Source organism: Melanerpes formicivorus, unplaced genomic scaffold (assembly GCF_026170545.1).
Source record: "Melanerpes formicivorus ecotype bairdi unplaced genomic scaffold, bMelFor1.0.p_v2 SCAF_62, whole genome shotgun sequence".
Taxonomy (NCBI): Eukaryota; Metazoa; Chordata; class Aves; order Piciformes; family Picidae; genus Melanerpes; species Melanerpes formicivorus.
In genome coordinates, this window is record NW_027142414.1 from 1,891,198 (window position 1) to 1,906,733 (window position 15,536).

General features: G+C 46.9%; 1 pseudogene; it reads right to left on the reverse strand.

Annotated features, from left to right (window-relative positions):
* Positions 1-10,277: 10,277 nt before the first annotated feature.
* On the reverse strand, positions 10,278-10,341 carry LOC137453201 (U2 spliceosomal RNA; annotated as a pseudogene).
* Between the last annotated feature and the right edge of the window lie 5,195 nt (positions 10,342-15,536).

Below are 15,536 nucleotides of genomic sequence, written 5' to 3' on the forward strand. Positions count from 1 at the left end.
AGGGCAGCACTGCCTGACATTAATATGCTTGGCACAGCATTAAAAGAGAGGAGCAAATGGGATAGGAGGCCAAAGCACCAGCCTTGATGTAGGACATGAAAGGAAACATTTGCTATCAGAAGATCAGAGATGAGGAGGCGCCTCTGTGAAAAAAACACCTGAAGAGCTATGGCAGAGGGTTCAGCTGCCAAACAGCCACATGATGGGCAGGCCTTTGGAAAGAGCTGCTGCTTTCAAAGGCAAACACAAACCTGCCTTTCCCTGGGTAGTTACAGAGAGAGCAGGAAGGAGATGTGGGATGAAGCTGTGTTCAAACAAGAGAGCTGCTAAAAGCTGTAGAAAACTGAATTGAGTGTGCAGGATGAATTGAACAAATACATTGAAGCGACACAGAGTTTGTCGCTGGGATCTCTGGAGTTGGGGGGGGAATGTAAAAGAAGTGGAAGCTTCTCACTGAGGGCAGGCAAGCCTCTCTTTGAACTGTGGAAACAGCATTTTCAGTTTTACTGCAAGAGCCAAATTAGTCCAGGGGCACCAAAGGCAGTGTTCATTTTGTGGGCCAGGGATCTTCCCTTTCGGTGCAGGCTGGAGCGAGCGCCTGTTCCAAAGGCATGATCTCAGGTAAGTGGCTTGGTTCTCAAATACCAGCTGTCCTGTAGGTGACACCACTAAATTATTGCCCAAGCTAGTCCCTGCTTTACTGGAGAGAAAAATAAACCCTGCAGAAAGCAAGGGTACGTACTAGAAACCATACCGGTTTTCTTCTCCCAAGGGTCAAAGAAAGTCTTTGTAAAACTTCACAAACCACTCTGAGTCACTCCATCCACCATGGAAATGGAAACCTCAGGAGGAGCACAGCAAAGCCATAACCATGACACTTGCTTTAGGACAGGAGCTGAGGAAGGCAACATCCAAATAGGATTGGGGAGTATGTTTCTGCAGATGAAGAGAAGTCACCTTCATTGGACTTGGCCAGGAGGAGGCTCTTAGGGTGCTGTGGGACTGTAGACCTAGAAGTATCTGCATAGACAGGTGTAGTCTGAGCCAAGAACTGGACAGAGTCAGGGCCCAATGCTGAGTGATGGAACCAACCAGCCACTGATACAGTGCGGTCTGGAGCACAGCTACATCTTTCCTCTGGCTGCTTTCATCCTGGAGGCCAAAGCTTGCCAAAATTGTGGCAGGGCTAGGCGACCTCATCCTCTGAGAGGCACTGCTGAGGAGACCCCAGTACCTCAGCACCTAGGAGCTGATGGACATTGGGCTTTGCCTATGACTGTTACTGGTTTCAGACCCTTTGCTGTTCAGGAGCAGACTGCCTACTGCAGTCTGGATGTCTCAGCAAAGTGATCTTCCTGGCCTCATCCTGCAGATGGGTGTCTCTGGTGGAAGGCTGTGGTCACAAGGGCCAGTCAGCCCTCTTCTTTTATAGCCTTCAGTAGTGGTCTAACCACAGGGAGGGACAGCTTATGTTGCCCCAGTGCTGTCCTCCAGGGACACAGATAGCAATTTGGAGAAGGCACTGTTAGGGGAGGTATGGGAGGGCTTCAGTCTGCAAAGCTGAGCTTGCCAAACACCAAGCAGTCCTCAGCTAGGGCATGATTCTGCGACACAGCCCTGCCAGCAGCTGAGATAAGGATAACCATGGCCAACCCACCCATGTTGGGAAAGGTCTCTTGAAGAAAGGCTTGGAGTTGGAGGACAGCCAGCATTTAGCCCTGTGCAACATTTAAATAAGCTTTTTTCAGCTATATTTGGACCCCTGAAACGCTCCCAAGTTTTGAGATAACTCCCCAAAGCAATGAGGTGTTCCTGTGGGTCTGTATCTCACTTGTCTCTGCCACCCTCTGATCCCAGTGGCTAGAGACATCACTCAGGCAGAATAAGACTCTAAGAGCATAAGTAATTTAGGGAAATGGAAGCAGGGCAGCAAACCCCAGTCCTACAAATGGTTATCTTTGAGTACATAATTCCTAACTACACACTTAAGCAAAGCCAAGAGTAATTTAGTAAGTTAAGCATGTAATTCCTCTTTAACTGATGGGTGAGTCCCTAAAACAAATGCCTGTATGCATGCAGGGCTGCTCTCTAACTTGGCCAAGACATGCTGGGGAGCTGGAAAGGCCTTGCTTAGGTGGCACAGGGGATGCTTAAAGCAAGGCACCATACTGGTGTGCACACAAGCAGACAAAGCCATGCCCCAAATGTGTACAATCCCAAACCTCTGAGAGAGCAACTCTCAGCAAGAATTACCCACTCTTACTGAAAGGATGGATGGCAGGGACAGATGCAGTCGGGGGGCAGCTGCCCAGCCTCACCCCACACTGCAGCAGCCAGCCCTAAAGCCTCCCCAGCAACTCTGCACCTCTCCATCTGCCAGCACAGCTCCAGCAGCCAGCCAGCTCACCTCTTCTCACCCTGGCACAGCTGCACTGCAACGAGTTTGTTGCACAAACCTGTCTACTTCTTAGCTTCACTGTCTATAAAACTAGGTTGAAAAACAGACATTCCAGCCTCAGAAAAAATATTTGGAGATCCCTAGGTGGGAGCTGTACAAATAGAAATTGTTGTCATTAACAGCCAGGTAAAATGAAAATGCCTAGGAAAAAAAAAACACCCAAAAAATAAAAGGAATCTATTAAAGCCACATTCACCCTTTGAAATATTTCCTCATCTCTGATCATGCTAAAAAAAGCTCCTGCCAGCCCAGGTCAGCTCACTCCACTGGTGTTTGCTTGCTGTGCTGGTGGGCTTGCTGCTCTCAGGGAGCCCTCATGCTCTTCACATGAAGTTTTCCACTTCTGCCTTCAGACAAGTCATGAAGCTGTACATCAAGTGAAAGCACAGGGGAGAGAGAGAGAAAGAGAGAGAGAGAGAGGATAAAGCCAGCACCATGGCTTAATTAATCTTCTGGGAGGTAGCATAAACATGAGACCACAGTCTTGGCACAATGAAGATTCATCACACTTCTGCTGGTGCCTGTACAATGGAGAAGGGATTCAATGTGATGCTCAAGGGAGGAAGGATAAAGAGGTGAGAGTTGCCTCCAACTCTCAGGCACATAAACAACGCTCTGGGACAACAGGACCCATTTAAAGGATTACAGCACTCAATGCACATCCACCTTGTTCAGTAAGGAAGGTCACCCGAGCCACAGATGGCATCTTCACCAAGACACAGAGACCTGTCTGCCTAGCATGTGACAGTCAACCTTCCTCAAGCAGTAGTATCCTTCCTGCTTCTTTACCTTCCCACTTGGCACTGAATAACATGCCAAAACAACAGTGCAAGCCAGTCCTCCAATTCTGGTGCCTGTATGCCCCTGCTGGAGCTGAGCCAGGGGTACAGGGTGGACAGCTACAAGTGGCCTCCAGCTGTTCGAGCTGCATGCTAACAGCACCGAGGAATTTATCCACTGCAGAGGATCATTGCCCTGGGTATTGTGTAAATGCAGAGAAACCAGTTGTTGCCTTCTTACCAGCCTATGAAGGCTAGGCAAAGGAGGACAGTGGGCAAAGCAGATCAATGACATGATCTATCCACGAGCACAGAGGGAAACTGCGGCAGATCTTTTCCATCTCCTTAGCAAGTAAGGGACAATTTCTTTCAAGAGCAGCATCAGTAATTTCTCCAAGGCCAACAGTCAGTTCACTAGACAGCACAAATGCTCATTGGCATTTTGGAGGTGAACAGCAAATAAACATTCGTTGCTGAACAGATGCCCTCCTCTCTTCCTTGCGTTAGATCTGCTTTTTTCTTCGGCAAAAAGATAAATGAAAAAGGCATTGCTAATTGGCTTCCATCAAGGCAGGCCATGGCACCTGGCCAGGCCTGCCTACCCCCTGGGTACCACTCTGGGTGAACATCCCAAAGCATCTTGCATGTGCTGGGTTTCATTCCAGCTGGGTATAGTTTGGAGGGTGGAATCACCTGGGGAGAGATGCATGCAGGAGGAATCAAAATAAAACTGAGGAGCTGGGAGGGGGAGGAAGCATGCAGCAGGGAGGAGATGAGTTTGCCCTGGACAGCACCAATATCATTCAGTCAATGTGTGACTCAGTCAATCCACTCTGAGCATGACATTTCCCTTGGTAGAACACGTCCTCTCCCCAGTTCCTCCGCTCTAATGCACTGGTGCTTTCATTTTAAAAGGTGACACGATTACAAGGGGTGCTAAAAATACACACAGGCTTTCATCCCACTCCCCCATCCCTGCTGGGACAGAATTTCTAGCTTTCCTGCTAGCCAACAAACAGTTATTTAGTCCAAAAGGCATTTGGGGGGACAAGACCATTTCTTGGTTTTCATTATGTCCTTCCTTCATACAACACTAACAGCCAAGGTTCAAACCTTGGGCCTAGTCTAGTTCTTTGGATGGCCATCGGTTAGCACTCCCCAGCCCCACAAAGGAAATAGAGACTTTCCCCTGCCTAACTTTCCATCAGCCAGACTCCTTAGAGGTCTAGCCCTTAAATGTAACCACATCTCCCATGCTGTTGGCCACCTTAGCTGCTCTCTGAGGTCCTCAGAGCCCCTTCCTTGCTGTAGCACTGAGTATACAGCAGGGAGAGCTGGGGTTCCTCACACACACAGCAGCAGGATGCTCCATGGAAACGCAAGCCTCCCGGTAGACAAGCACCACAAAACCCCTGCCAACTGCCTGCTGCTCCTGGGGGGCCCTGGGGAGAGAGAGGCCTGGGGACCAGTGCACAGGCTGGATAAATTGTTCTACCAGGGAATACAGCTCTTTGCTACATATACTCATTCCAGACCAGAGGTGAATGTCCAGGGGGGTTTAGATAATAAAGAGGTAATCATGCAAATGTGAAGCTCTTCTTGCTTCCAACACTCAACATACTTGCAATTCTGCTACCAAAAAAAAAAGCTAACAGCCTATATCAGGCAGACTTTATGCAGGGCTGCTCTTCAAACTAACAAGGAATTATTTAACAAAATTGCAGGGTTGTTTTTTTGTTTAACATTAGGTCACTCTGAACTTTCTGTAGCTTTAAATGCTTTTGCCTCACATCTGAAACATGGTGTTTTTCCTTCTTCTATTGGTTGAAAGGCAGAGCTAAATACTAAGTTACAGTAATTCCTGCTTGTGCCTTAGGTATTTAAAATAGAAACTTTAATTGCAAGTTGCAAATGCTGTAAATGGCAGGCAACAAATCTCGAGAGCAGAGGATTAAAAAGGGAAGAAAAACCAGCAACATGGTTATTTTTACCTAAAACCAGGACACGTAAGACTGGTACAAGACCTCAGTTGTTAAAGGGAAAGCTTTTACCTTAAGCAACAGATTCTGTGAAGCTCTTCTGTATTAGGAAGATTAAGAAAACACACAAGGTTTCTACTCAGGATTATTGTTAGGGACTGACTTTGGCATTTCATTGTCCTTTCAGGAGAAAAATTTGCACGCACAAAAGTGCAGGACTACTGAAAGGCACTTCTAATAAGCATCTCATATCCTTCATTTCAAAAGTTGCATAAGGAGAAATGGATGACTGGAAGCATTTTAACCACACCTGTGGTTCCTGAATTATTGATGAGCATAAAACCAGACATTTCCTCTTACACGTTGGAAAACTCTTTTGAGGTGGATGTTTTGTAGCAATATGCAAGCCTCATATAACTTCATAGTGAGGTTAGATGGAGAAGATATCTTCATGCACAGGAGCAGGGAAATCATTGTGCCCCTGTACTCTGCATTGGTTAGGCCACACCTTGAGTACTGTGTCCAGTTCTGGGCTCCTCAATTTAAGAAGGACATTGAGACTCTTGAACGTGTCCAGAGAAGGGCAACGAGGCTGGGGAGAGGCCTTGAGCACAAGCTCTATGAGGAGAGGCTGAGAGAGCTGGGGTTGTTTAGCCTGGAGAAAAGGAGGCTCAGGGGAGACCTTATTGCTGTCTACAACTACCTGAAGAGAGGTTGTGGCCAGGAGGGGGTTGGTCTCTTCTCCCAGACAACCAGCACCAGAACAAGAGGACACAGTCTCAAGCTGTGCCAGGGGAACTTTGGACTCGAGGTGAGGAGAAAGTTCTTCACTGAGAGAGTTGTTAGCCATTGGAATGTGCTGCCCAGGGAGGTGGTGGAGTCACCATCCCTGGAGGTGTTCAGGAGGGGATTGGATGTGGCACTTGGTGCCATGGTCTAGTCATGAGGTGTTGGGTGACAGGTTGGACTTGATGATCTTTGAGGCCTCTTCCAACTTTGGTGATTCTGTGAAAACGAGCACACTCAATTTACGTCCTAGCTACTGACCAGAAATCATTTAAGTATAAAATCTGTGTTAAGGGCTAATGAATTACTCCTTTAGGAACATGGAAGGAAGTTCCTTAGTAAACTCAGAAGCATGAGTTACCTCTCTGGAAAAATTAACCAGAGAGAAGACGGCCTTCTGTTTTGATTACAGGATGAAAGAATTCATTACTCTTAGAGGCAACTTTAAACTAAAAAAAAACTTTCATACATGTTTGAAGCAAGTGAAACAGCTTTTCAGCTCCCATGAATGAAAAAAGAAGGCAAAAAGCAAACTGAATATATATTTTATATATATATAATACAAGTGTATGCTCCTGTGTAGATAATATATAATGCTCCAGGAGTATCTTATAGCAACCTTAAAGGGGGCCTACAAGAAAGATGGGGGCAACTGGGCCTGTTGTTGCAGGATAAGTGGTGATGGGTTTAAAGAGCTTCAGCTAGAAATAAGGAAGACATTTTCTACAAGGAGGGTGGTGAAACACTGCCATAGGTTGGTCTCAGAGGTGGTAGAAGCCCCAGCCCTGGAAACATTCAAAGTCATGTTGGACAGGGCTCTGAGCAACCTGGTCTAGTTGAACATGCAACAAGCCCTATGAGGAAAGGCTGAGGGAGCTGGGATTGCTTAGCCTGGAGAAGAGAAGACTCGGGGTGACCTTATCACACTCTACAACTACCTGAAGGGAGGTTGTAGACAGGTGGATGATGGTCTCTTCTCCCAGGCAGCCAGTACCAGAACAAGAGGACACAGTCTCAGGCTGCACCAGGGGAGATTCAGGTTGGATGTTAGGAAGAAGTTCTATACAGAAAGAGTGATTGCCCATTGCAATGGGCTGCCCAAAGAGGTGGTGGAGTCACCGTCATTGGAGGTGTTCAGGAGGAGACTTGATGGGGTGCTTGGTGCCATGGGTTAGCTGTTTGGGTGGGTTGGATTGGTTGATGGGTTGGACACGATGATCTTGAAGGTCTCTTCCAACCTGGTTTGGTTTATTCTGTTTATTCTAAATGTTCCTGCTCACTGTAGGGGATTTGGACTAGATGACCTTTGAAGGTCCCTTCCAACCCAAACCATTCTGTGATGCAATGATGTATTTATGTATATCAAAAAAGGCTCCAAAGACATTCTGCAGAGCTGCTGCCACAAGAATAGGGCATCACAGCCTCTCCAACCCTGCACAGGAAGCCGAATTAATGAGTGAAGCAGTCCTTCCACAACCAAGGCACCAAGCTGTGGCACCCGTGAGACTGTCACCAATAATGGCAGGCTCTTGTTGCATGGCAAACTCCATTTCTACAGAAACTTGAAGACAACAGATGGTTTTCTTTCACTGAGCAGCCCACAGTGCCCTGCCCTCCCAGCAGACCTTTCTGTGCATGCTCACTGCTATTGCCTATCTCAGCAGCAGCGTGAAGCAGCAGCTTCCCAGGTCAGCACCACTTCCTAGCATGACAGCATCCCCCACCATGACACTGGGAGGGGCAAGAGCTTGGCAAACAGGGCCAGCAGCTTGCATGGCACTTCTCTAGTTCAGCTTCTACAGGGCCAGTGAAGTGGGAATTCAGGTAGGAACAGATTCTGTTACACATTACAGGCCTGAGGCCACGTACCCACAGGGAGACAGAAGCTCTTCTCAGTAAACAGATTTCACTTGACCAAACACTTTCTGTTTTGTTTTTTCCCCTGATCTGGTTTAGTGGTTTTCCTGCCATTATTGATTCAAATACTTTTGCTAATTATTTGGAACACAGCTGAGATTTGCCCAGCTGCTGCACTTCTCTGGGATTTACCAAACAAGGGTCACCAACTGGTAAAAATGGTTCTTGTGTCAAAAACCTCATCAGATTACTCACACTGGAGCAAGGCTGGCTGCCACGTATGGAAATGAGGGCTTTGCTGTCCCCTAAGGAGCATCCAAATGCTCCTAGGTCTGTTCAAAGCTCTTCAAAGAGACAGAGAGAGACAGAGATTGTCTTCCAAGTAACCATGGTTTATTATTTATTTCTACCTTTTCCTTTTTTAGTAACAAACCAGTCATAATTAATAATCATGATTGTTTTGAGTGAATCTAATTGCAGTGTTCCCTAAAGCATAGAAACACTCCCTCTACACCCAGCCAGGCAAAATAGAAAAAAATCACATACCAAAAATAGCAGCCAGAGACAGTGAACATAACCTGGCCTCCCACAACTTGTGTTGCTAGACCAGACAGATCTTTGAGACAAGGATGAGAAATGGAGACTCTGGAAGATGTTGCTGCCTTCCTACACAAGCCAGCCAGAGATTTCCTGCAGCAGAAGTCTCCTTTAGCTGCTCCTACATCAAGGGTTTTAGACCTGGCCGATGCCACCCCAAAAGCTTTTTGGGGCAATACTTGGCCAACCCTCCCAGGGCGGAAGACAAATTCACAGCATCCTCCATGTAACTCCTCTACAAAGGGTAGATACAGCCACAAGGGTGAGGTTTTTAAGTGATGTCTGCCAACATAGCGACTGGAAAACACTCTGTAGTTACGGGGTTTGATGTAGGAATACTGGAGTAAAAGTCCTTTATTTGAGTTACCCACAAGGGTTCCCCCCTCTATCATTTTATGGTTTCTTCCAGAAATAATATATATGATTTCTTGTTCCAAGAAAAGCCCCCAAACTCCCATACATCATGCATGGTGGAATTGTTCCATATAATTCCCGAGGGAGGTCCACCACAGAAATCAAACCAAGGGACTGCCCTGAAGGAAAAGCTCAACAGAAAAATGCACACAGATGTCTGGCCAAAATCTGTTGCTGGAGAGCACCTCACTTGGAGGTTGAGCACAAGCCTTACAAGGAGAGGCTGAAGGAACTGGGATTGTTTAGCCTGGAGAAGAGGAGGCTCAGGGAAGACCTCATTGCTGTCTACAACTACCTGAAGGGAGGTTGTAGCCAGGTGGGAGTTGATCTCTTCTCCCAGGCAACCAGCACCAGAACAAGAGGACACAGTCTCAAGCTGCACCAGAGGAAGTTTAGGCTCGAGATGAGGAGAAAGGTCTTCACTGAGAGAGTTGTTAGCCATTGGAATGTGCTGCCCAGAGAGGTGGTGGAGTCACTATCCCTGGAGGTGTTCAAGAGGGGACTGGACATGGCACTTGGTGCCATGGTCTAGTAGTCATGTTGTATTGGGTGACAGGTTGGACTTGATGATCTTTGAGGTCTTTTCCAACCTTGTTTATTCTATGATTCTGCAACTGCAGCAGTTTAAACTGGGAAGGAAGGGAGGTGCCACCTACATTACATCACCCATCTTCTATCACAGTAGTTAGAATGGGTCAGGAAGGCAAAGCATTGAAAAAGTGTTCCAACAAACTCCCAGACAAAGTAGCATGCAAAGGTTTTTATCTGGGACATCAGCATTTCCCCCCAGGTCTAACTGCCCAACAAACTCTTTTTCCTTGGAAATTAATAGATCTGTGCATAAAAGCCAGGATTACATAAGGTCCTCAGGCACTAATTCTGGCTGGCAATTACAGTGCCCATTGTGAGCTTCAGATCTAGGAAGCTTACTACTACCAAAACCATAAAAACATGAACAGTGTAGCATAGCATTTTCAAGTTTTCCTATCTAGGGGATGTCTTTTTCCTGGCTTAAGCCCCGCTGATGCAGGAGTGCAAAGCTCTGTAAAGACTTACCTCTCTTTTCTTCTTCCAACGATTTCTGGTTCATATTTCCTCCAAACATTACAGAAACTAAAAAAGGAAAGAATCTCCTCTTACACATAGATGGGTTTATGTTGGCCGTCAACAGAAGGGAGCTAAGCCCTCCAGCTGCATCACAATTTCTCCCGGGCTAGAAAGCTGAGGCCCACCCGCCTTTTGAAACAGAAGCAATGCAGGGCAATGCACCTCAGCTGTACTTGCAAGGCATGTTAAAGGGGACCTGGCTTCTAAAAGCTGCCAGGTCTTGTAAAGAGCAGGAATTATAGCAGTTACAGATGGAAAAGAGCTAGGAGGTCACTGAGCCCAGCCTGCTGCCAGGGCAGGATAGAGTCCCCAAAGACATCAACTGATACTACACTTGATCTTAGCCAAAAGGCCAAGAAGCAATAATGGGAAGGGGACTGAGGATAAAAGCAACTGGCAGCTGCCTCTATGTGCTTGGCAGAGGAGATTCAGGCAAACCTCTTTGGAATAATACTTAGAATTTATCACATTAGGCAGATAGTATTTGACTTGCTGCTCTTAATACATAATCCTGAAAGGTCTGTGCCAGTTCCCTGCTGTAGAAATAATGCTGTTTCACATGTTACAGGCAACCTGAGGCAGCATCAATAAAGTAGTCTCACTGGGACAGTTTCCTGACACACTGTCCATGCCCTTATTGTACATAAGGTTATCTTTAACAGCAGAAAATATCTTTCTATTGCTCCCTCTTGACTTGGAGAAGACTCTGGATCCTCTGTCCTTATTGCCCATACAAAAGGAGCTTTGGCTGAAGGATGGTCCAAGCAAAACTTTGCTTTTGAAGTAGGGAAGATGCATTCCCTTAGTTTACTTAATCCATCAGGCAGGACTGCATTCAGTGCTGCCCAAGAAAGCCTATAGCATGACTTCCCCTTGTCTGTGCCATGATTTCCCTGATCCAAAAAGGCATCTTAGATATATTACCTCTGTGGTAGGCAATGCTGGGATTGCAATTTCTGTCTGAACACCAGTGTGACACAGTAAAATATTTGCTGATCATTGTAAAAATAGTTTACTGAGATAATCTTTATTTCTGTCAAGAATCTCACCAGCTTTTCAAGAGAAAGAAATAACAAACTTCAAAATTCTGGCAGTATCAGAGATGCCCTAATTTTCACACCCATTCACAGTCCATAACACTGTCCCAGAGGGTTCAGGGAGAGAAGCTTGGGGGCACTAGCAGGGGAACACAGGCCCTCACTGGTTTTGCAAGCATCCATCCAAAGATTTTTTCCTTAACTTCCATGAAATCCAGAAGAGGAGTTTCTCAAACTGCTTGCTAAATAGGGAGATTCCTTGGGATCCAGATCTTCCAAGGCTAGGTTTATAAAGGCAAAGTGATCAAAACTCGTCATGGAAGTGCCTTTCGTGGTCAGTGGAAAGGAAGAAGTGGTGGAGCACAATTCAATACCCACCTTGGCAAGCATCTACTTTTGAATGAAGTGATGACTGCATGTGCTTTGTTTGCATAGGCATTTGACTTCTGTGGAGATAGCAAATGCATGGACAGAAAAAGGAATTCTCTTCCACGTAACCTGAGCAGGCAATTACCACACAGAGCTAGTTCCTGCTGCCACAACCATCCTCATCCCTCAGAGGAGATCCTTGGCAAGTCCCCACCTTGGCAAGGCAATGACTGCAAAGGGATACTGTGCTCCAGCTCTCCATTGCGTGGGCACAGAAGGGAATGCAGTCTCTGGGGCTGTCAAATATATCTGTCTGTCTCTGTCATGCACACCCAGCTTTAACAGCAGCACGGCAACACACAAGAGGCCTGACAGTATTATGTGTTTTCCAAATTTCAGACCTTCTGCTACACCTCTTCATGCAAAGAAAGCAGAGTGGTGAATCATCTGAGGGCCAGAAAAAAACTTCCCCAAGGACAAAAGAACAAGGCACAGAAATGCTTTGGTCCACTGCTGCAGGAGTTCCTAAATCACACTGTCTCCAGACAGAGAGCACAGAGGAGAACTAACACCTGTTCTCCCCGTATTTTCTTGGCATTACCTGCACACACAGAAAAGAAAATGCAGAAAGACTGTGCAGAATCTGTGGCAGTAAAAGCAGATAGTTTGCCATTGTTTAAAAAGAAAATGTCCTTTTGGGGAGAAGAATTGCTGAGGTTTCAACCTTAGGGAGCTGTAGAAAATCCTGTGCATCTTTCTACTGCTAACAAAGAAGATGAGGGGAAAACAAACAGACACCTCAGGGATAAATAACTGGGAGGCTTGTGTATGCTACAATACATGCAGAGGAGGCTATCAAGTTAGTGAGACTAGTCTAAGGCAGTAACATGCAAATCTGGCTTTGCCAGGAAATCATATCTGCACTTTTAAGATAGTGTTAGGAAAACGGACCTGTCAGGTAACATTGCACAGCCCTGTGTAGCTTCAAGGGACCAAGACTGGTTGATTTTGGATTTTTGTTGTGAATAATTAATTACAGGGGCATGAAATCTTCTTGAATGGATGAAAGATGTGAGGTAAAAGTCTCCTCCTCCTCTTCCTGGTATTCAAAACCGCTGACCAGCCAGCTGGGTCTGGCCATAGAAAGTACAGGTTCCCACCAACAGCTTCATTGTTGCAAAGTCTGAATAGCTTGGCTTAGTCACAAACCCCAGGTCACTTAACGTAAAAGGTCTGTGCTGGTCGCGGAAGACACATTAAAAATCAACATTCAACAAACATTTAACACATTTAAATTGCTGATTATTTAAAATATAGAGGGGTTTTAGCTCAACTGAAACACACCCTGAATATTCCCAGCTGATCCTCTGCAGTAACTCCCCTAAGTCAAGCTGCAAAACGCTGCCTGTTATGATTCCCTTTTAAACCTTTCCCCCCCAAAAAATACCCTCTTATCAGGACCAGGCTGAACTTTTACAAAAATTGATCAAACGGCATTTGACTTCTCTCCATCATTTTTCAACACTCCTGGCTCAATGCAGAGGTCCCAGAAGACTGGAAGCTGGCCAATGTGGTGCCTATCCACAAGAAGGGCCGGTTGGACAAGCCAGGGAATTACAGACCTGTCAGCCTGACCTCAGTGCCAGGCAAGATTATGGAACAGGGCACCTTGAGTGCAATCACACAGCACTCACAGGATGGCTAAGGGATCAGGCCCAGCCAGCATGGATTTAGGAAGGGCAGGTCCTGCCTGACCAACCTGATCTCCTTCCACAATCATCTGCCTGGTGGATGTGGGGGAGGGCTGTGGATGTAGTCTAGCTGGACTTCAGCAAGGCTTTTGACACCATCCCCCACAGCAAACTCCTGGCCAAGCTGTCAGCCCATGGCTTGGACAGGAGCACTCTGTGCTGGGTTAGGAACTGGCTGGAGGGCCGAGCCCAGAGAGTGGTGGTGAATGGTGCCATATCCAGCTGGCGGCCAGTCACCAGTGGTGTTCCCAAGGGATCAGTCCTGGCCCCCATCCTGTTCAACATCTTCACTGATGATCTGGATGAGGGGATTGAGTCCATCATCAGGAATTTTGCAGATGACACCAAGCTGGGGGCAGGAGTTGATGTGTTAAAGGGTGGGAGAGCTCTGCAGAGGGACCTTGACAGGCTGGACAGATGGGCAGAGTTCAAGGGCATGAGATTGAACACATCCAAGTGCTGGGTTCTACACATTGGCCACAACAACCCCATGCAGTGCTACAGACTGGGGTCAGAGTAGGTGGGGAGCAGCCAGGCAGAAAGAGACCTGGGGGTACTGGTTGATAGTAGGCTGAACATGAGCCAGCAGTGTGCCCAGGTGGCCAAGAAGGCCAATGGCATCCTGGCCTGCATCAGGAATAGTGTGGCCAGCAGGAGCAGGGAGGTCATTGTGCCCCTGGACTCAGCACTGGTTAGGCCACACCTTGAGTCCTGTGTCCAGTTCTGGGCCCCTCAGTTTAGGAAAGATGTTGACTTGCTGGAACGTGTGCAGAGAAGGGCAACAAAGCTGGGGAGGGGTTTGGAGCACAAGCCCTATGAGGGGAGGCTGAGGGAGCTGGGGTTGCTTAGCCTGAAGAAGAGGAGGCTCAGGGGAGACTTTCTTGCTGTCTACAACTCCCTGAAGGGAGGTTGTGGCCAGGTGGGGGTTGGCCTCTTCTCCCAGGCACCCAGCACCAGAACAAGAGGACACAGTCTCAAGCTGCACCAGGGGAGGTTTAGGCTGGATGTGGGGAAGAAGTTCTTCATAGAAAGAGTGATTGACCATTGGAATGGGCTGCCCAGGGATGTGGTGGAGTCACCATCACTGGAGGTGTTTAGGATGAGACTGGATGGGGTGCTTGGTGCCATGGTTTAGTTGATTAGATAGTGTTGGATGATAGGCTGGACTCAATGATCTCAAAGGTGTTTTCCAACCTGGTTAATTCTATTTGATTCTGTTCTATCTGGATTTAAAGGATGATAAAAATAAAAACATAGGATTTTGCTGCTTGTTATTCCAGCAGAGCTGCTAAGGATGTTTGCACTGCTCAGAAAGCACACAGACCCAAATGCCTGCTAAAAGAAATGTGCAAGCTCAGACTTCTGTGCTGAAAGTATGTGGCTTAACTTCAGTCACATCTGCAGCCCAGTCAGGATGTTTGCAAGGCAAGAAAAAAGTCTGCAGTGGGGCAGACAGCCAAATAAAGGTAAAGGCATGACTCCCAAATTAGATTGACTATAGTCCCTTCAAATGGGCCTGGTATGAGTCAGAACATAACTAATTCTGCTCAGTGATTTTACTTTCAGCTTAGGCTGTTCTAAGCAATGGCACTTTCTGAAGCCAGCAACATGTTTGCGCAGTGTCCACTTCTACAAGTGGGTTAAACTCTCTTCAACAGCTGGCAATGAAGGGAGTCTCTGTCCATTCTACCTTCAATCATGAATCCAGCTTCAGAATCCAGCTCCTGAATCTGGTTCCCACTTGTTGCTGAGTCTGGGACTTCCCCAGTGTCTGCCCACAGCATCAGTGGTGACAGTGCCATCAGGGGATTTGGGCTCAATACTTTGCATATGTTTGTATGTATTTCGTTTTATTGTTATCCTTTTCATTAAAGCTGTTTAAGTTTTACTAATCCATCATCTCTCTTCCTTATTCCCCTTCTCTTCCCTTTGGGAAAGGAGAGGGGATAATAGAGAGCATGTGTTAGAATCACAGAATGTTAGGGGTTGGAAAGGACTTCAAAAGATCATAGAATTGTAGAATGGTCTGGGTCAAAAAGGACCTCTAAAGGTCTTCTAGTGCAACCCCTTCTGCAGTAAGCAGGGGCATCCTCAACTAGGTCAGGCTGCCCAGAGCCCTGTAAAGCTTCACCTTCAATATCTCCAGGATGGGCCTTAACTAACTCCCCATGCAATCTGTTCCAGTGTTCCGCTACCCTCGTGGTAAAGAACTTGTTCCTAACATCCAATCTAAATCTACTCTTCTCTAGTTTGAAGCCATTTCCCCTCATCCTATCACTACAGGCCTTTGCAAACTGTCTATCCTTCTTGTAGGTCCCCTTCAAGTGCTGGAAGGTCATTGTTAGGTCTCCCCGGAGCCTCCTCTACTCCAGGCTGAACAACCCCAGCTCCCTCAGCCTGTC